The sequence below is a fragment of the Triticum aestivum genome, chromosome 5A (assembly GCF_018294505.1).
Source record: "Triticum aestivum cultivar Chinese Spring chromosome 5A, IWGSC CS RefSeq v2.1, whole genome shotgun sequence".
NCBI lineage: Eukaryota > Viridiplantae > Streptophyta > Magnoliopsida > Poales > Poaceae > Triticum > Triticum aestivum.
Window position 1 is genome coordinate 152,645,935 of NC_057806.1, and position 5,862 is coordinate 152,651,796.

The window sequence follows — 5,862 nt, forward strand, 5'->3', positions numbered from 1 at the left end:
GTGCAGGAGTTCGTTTGGGGTGAGGAGTGCGACCCATGCCTCCATGGGAGCGCGGCGCGCATGGGACGAAGAACCGGCCGGGGTCAGCAATGGAGTGACGGTGCGGCCATCCTGCCGTACCGAAGGATGCAGCGAAGACGCTTGCTGCTTGTTCCCCACCGGGCTGGTGGCAGCGTTGGCGGCAGGAGACGGAGAATAACAAGGATGCTCGCCGATGGGGGCTGTCTGAGCAACACGGGCGGTGAGGGCAGCCCGACACTCAACTCGAGCACGACGAGCGTCCGCCATGGAGACGATGGAGCGACGGAGCGACAAACTGATGAAAGGGAAGCTACGGCGCACCCCTACCTGGCGCGCCAAATGTATGATGTGGGGTTCTGGCAAACCCTTAAGGTTCGAACACTGGCGTGCGCGCGAAGTCTTTTCCTCCCACTGATCTACGCCCTAGCTCGCTAAGATCTCACGGACGAACTCGACGAGCTCGCAACACAGAAAGACACAAGATTTATACTGGTTTGGGCCACCGTTGTGGTGTAATACCCTACTCAAGTGTGGTGGTGGTGGATTGCCTCTTGGGCTGATGATGAACAATACAAGGGGAAGAACAGCCTCCTCAGGTTGAGGTGTTTTTGTGCTTGGCTAACTTGTGTGGGTGAGTGCTGGATGAACTGCTCCCTGAACTGCCCCTCCCCTACTGCGGTGGCTAGCTCTACTTATATAGGCCCTGGTCCTCTTCCCAAATATTGAGAGGGAAGGGAGCCAACAACGGCGGGAAAATTTGAAGGGGGGCAGCTAGTACAAGCCATCCTGATAAAGGTGGTCTTCGCCTGTGAAAGGCTCTGATGGTGACGCTGTCTTGGGCTCCACGATGACATCCGTCTTGCCGTCCTTCTGGTCTTGGTCTTGTTGCACCAATATGGCAACCTTTGCCTGATGCCTCAGTACTCCTCGCCTGCGCTGGCCTCCTTAACACCAAAGAGGAAACAAGGATGCTGCGCACACTAGCGCCCGCCTGGCGCCCGCCTGGTGTCGATCGTCACGGCTCACGTCACGAGAGCCTCGCGAGGTTCGCCTCGCCTTGATATCTCCGCTCCTCGTGAGCCTGCCCGACTAGGCCACTCTAGAGGAGGTCTCGTGCCATCCACCTCGAAAGGCTTGGCCCCTCGCGAGGGTCTTGGATGCCTTGTTGATATAGATGGGCCGTACGGCCTGCTGGCTTAGCCACGCCACGGGCCACAGGCAGGCAAGTCTGGGGACCCCCGTTCCCATAACGCCGACACCGTTGATCCGGTGGTGCCCCATTACTTGTGCTGGTCTGAACAGCCCATTGTGTGGAGTCGAGAGGATCATCCACCTCGGGTGGATAACCCGGGTCATCTGGCATTAGTGGTGGCACCTCTGGTTGGAGGATACAAGTTCACCAAGGTATTCATGGATGGAGGAAGTAGTATCAATATCCTTTATTATGAAACCTTCCGTCGCATGGGGTTAACAGATAAGAGTCTTAAACCATCAAACACCATTTTTCATGGTGTGGTGCCTGGTAAATCAGCGTATCCTGTTGGGAACATAGCTCTGGAGGTGGCTTTTGGATATGAGCATGACTCGAGATCAGAAACATTGACCTTTGAAAGTATTAAAGATCAAGAGCTCATATCATGCCCTGTTTGGACGGCCGACTTATGCCAAGTTCATGGCAAGGCCCTGTTATGTTTATCTGCAGCTCAAGATGTCGGGTCACAAGGGAACCATCATGGTACATGGAAGCCGTAAGATCGCTTTGGAATGTGAAGAAGGTGATGCGGCTTATCCTGAGTCAGTTTGTGCAACAGAAGAGTTGAAGTTCTACAAGGACAATGTTTATCCGGCAGATATGACTTCGTTGAAGAAACCAACTACAGAGCATGATCCGGCCTTAAAGTTTACGGCTGATGAGACTAAGCTAGTTGATTTTGTTCCTGGCAATTCGTCTCAACAGTTTAGTATCAGTGCTAATTTGGATCTGAAGTAGGAAAACGTGCTCATCGAGTTCATCCGTGAGAACCGGGACATCTTTGCATGGAAACCCTCTGACATGCCAGGTGTACCGAGGGAACTCACTGAGCACACTCTCAATATTGTCCCCAAGTTTAAACCAATTAAGCAATTTCTTCGCCGGTTCAATGAAGAAAGACGTAAGGCCATTGGTGAGGAGGTAGCCAGGCTCTTGGCGGCTGGGTTTATCATTGAAGTATTTCATCCTGAGTGGTTGGCTAATCCGGTGCTGGTACTTAAGAAGAATGGCACTTGGTGTATGTGTGTGGACTACACAGATTTGAACAAGGCTTGTCTGGCAGATCCTTTTGCTCTCCTTCATATTGATCAAATCATTGATGCTACGGCGGATTGTGAGCGTTTGAGTTTTTTGGATGCATACTCTGGTTACCATCAGATCAAGATGGCAGTTAAGGACCAAGAGAAGACAACTTTTATAACTCCTTTTGGAGCCTTCTGCTATGTATCTACGCCTTTTGGGCTCAAGAGTGCCCAGACGACTTATCAGCACTGTGTGCAGAATTGCCTTCATAATCAGATCGGCCACATTGTTCATGCTTATGTGGATGATATTGTGGTGAAATCCAGAAAGGAGGAGACATTGATAGATGACTTGAAGGAGACCTTTGATAACCTCCAGGTTTATAAAATGATGCTTAATCCGGCCAAGTGTGTCTTTGGTGTACCAGCAGGAAAGCTCTTGGGTTTTCTGGTGTCTAACAGGGGCATTGAAGCTAATCCGGAGAAAATCAAGGCCATAAGCTCTTTGGCTAAACCGAAATGTATCAATGATGTTCAACGCCTGGCAGGTCGGATTGCAGCTTTGAGCCGGTTTATCAGTTGCCTTGGGGAGAAGGCCATCCCCTTATATCAGATGTTGAAAAAGACGGATAACTTTGTTTGGAGTGAGGCCGCCAATGAAACCTTTGAGATTCTAAAGTGGCAGCTAGCTGAGCTTCTTGTCCTTGCTGCTCCCGTTGATAAAGAGCCCTTGTTGTTATATGTGGCTGCTAATGTCCGGGCTGTTAGCGTGGCTATTGTGGTGGAGCGCAAAGAGGCTGGAAAGGAGTATCCGGTTCAACGGCCGGGTTATTATACCAGTGAGGTGCTTATTGAGTCTAAGCAGAGGTACCCACATTGGTAGAAGCTGGTATATGGAGTTTTCATGGCGAGCTGGAAGCTCAAGCACTATTTTCTGGGTCATCCTATCACTGTGGTCAGTTCTGCCCCCTCGGGGGATATCATCCAAAATAGAGAAGCAACTGGCCGGATTGCCAAATGAGCTATTGAGCTTGGACCTCACGGGTTAAAATATATGCCTCACACAGCAATCAAATCCCAAGCACTTGTGGACTTCATCAATGATTGGAGAGAGTTGCAGGCACCGAAGGAAAAGCCAGATAACACTTATTGGACTATTCATTTTGATGGGTCCAGACAATTGGAAGGCTTGGGGGCTGGAGTCATATTAACTTCCCCATGAGGTGATAAGTTTTGTTATGTTCTCCGTTTAATGTTCCCTTGCACTAATAATGCATCTGAATATGAGGCCTTACTCCATGGTCTTCGGATGGCTAAGGAGATGAATTTAAGCCGGGTTAAATGCTTTGGTGACTCGGACCTGGTGGCTCAACAGGTGTCTGGCACTTGAGATTCCAAGGATCCACTCATGGCGGCGTATCGACGAGAGGTGGACATAGTGGCTGGCCATTTGAAAGTGCAACTATCCCTAGGTGGTTTTGGTAATTCATAACAACATATAGCTCATTGAGCTAATACTATTCCAAGATAATTATTCCAGGAAAGCTCAATGATTGGCATGGCATGGATGTGAAAGTGGAACCCTCAAAATGCTAAGGAAAATGGATTGGCCCAAGCTCAAAAGCTCAAGACTCTTCATTTTATATTTTAGTGATCCAAGATCACATTGAGTCCATAGGAAAAGCTAATACTATTAAGGAGGGATGAGGTGTTGCTTAATGAGCCTCTTGCTTCATGTGCTTAGTGATATGCTCCAAAAACCCTCAACTACTTTCCCATATCCACATATGACCTAAACTCTAAGCCAAACTCGGTCCTACCGATTCTTCCTATCCGGCGCCACGGAGTTTCACTTGTCATTAGCCACTGCCAAACCCTAGCAATTCGGTTCTACCGATAAGGATCTCGGTCCCACCGAGATGGGGTTGCAAACTCTCTGTTTCCCTTTCGTAACTTTTCGGTCCCACCGAAAGAGCGAATCGGTCCCACCGAGATTGGAATGTAAACTCAGTGTTTCCTCTTTGTAACTTTTCGGTCTCACCGAGTTCCACGAGGTCTCACCGAAAGAGCAAATCGGTCCCACTGAGTTTGCCTGACCAACTCTCTGGTTAGCTAATTACCAAATTCGGTCTCACCGAGTTTGTGTAATCGGTCTCACCGAGATTACGTTATGCCCAAACCCTAACCGAATCGGTCCTACCGAGTTGCATGTCAGTCCCACCGAAATTCCTAACGGTCACTAGGTTTACTATTTCGGTCAGACTGTCAGGACCCCGACTCGATGCCACATAGGTCTAGCATGTAACACCTCATATCACTTTGCGGCCTCACGCACGGTATTCCCACGGGTGTCGCCTTACCTTTGCCCGGGACCGTTTGCGCCTTTTGGCTCACGTATATGATAGTGTCGCTAGCATCCGTATGATAAAGAGCCCGGGCTGACATGACTAGTCGTAAACCCAAAGTGGCACAGACTTATAGGGACAGGCATCCATGACCCAGCTTCGAACGTGTCGGTCATCAGCAAATGGGTCCGGGCTGTAGCACTGGGCTAGCAGGACTCCGGTAAACCGGGCTGTAGCGGGCTAACAGGACTCCGGTACTCAAAGCGTGACATTTCCCCGAAGGGACAGACACAGGAACGAAGAAGGACACATGCCGGCCAGCCTAAGTGTTCCGGAGCAGTAGCAAGCTACCATGGCTCAGTGAAACACTAGGAGACATTTCCCGGTAAGAGAGGCTACTAAAGATAAACAACTAGATGGTCAGATCCCACACATACCAAGCATTTCAATAACATACACACAATATGCTCGATATGTGCAATACAACATGGCATCACAAAATGACTCTACGACTCAAGTAGTTTATTCAATAGGCTCCGAGGAGCGAGATATTACAAACATGGGTCTCACGACCCAACAATCAGAGCATACAAGTCAAAGCACAAGCGGAAGCTATCATGTCTGAGTACAGACATCTATAAATGAAAAAGGCTGAGAAGCCTGACTATCTATCAGATCCTGCCGAGGGCACAAGATCGTAGCTGAGGTATCAAGCTAAACGTCGAAGTCCAAGCGGAACTACTAGTGAGACTGAAGTCTCTCTGCAAAACATAAAATAGGCAAACGTGAGTACAAATGTACCCAGCAAGACTTACATCAGATCTATCTACATATGCATCATTATCAACAAAGGGGATGGTGGAGTTTGACTGCAGCAAGCCAGCTTCGACTCGGTGGCTATCCTAAACTACGACTGCAAGCAACTCTTTTGAGGTGGCGCACACGAGTCCACATATTCACCAACCAATACACCACTATGGATCCGCTCCCGTCTCCCTACGAGAACGCCATCCATAGCACTCACGCTTATCTTGCGTATTTTAGAGTATCCACTTTCACTTGTCTATGAACTGATATAAGCAACCCAGAGGTCCTTTTCCGTGGACACGGCTATTCGAATAGATGATGTTAACCCTGCAGGGGTGTACTTCTTCACACACGCTCTCACCACTTACCGCCGTTTACACGACATGTACTCGGCAACCTTCAAGCGGAAGCCCAA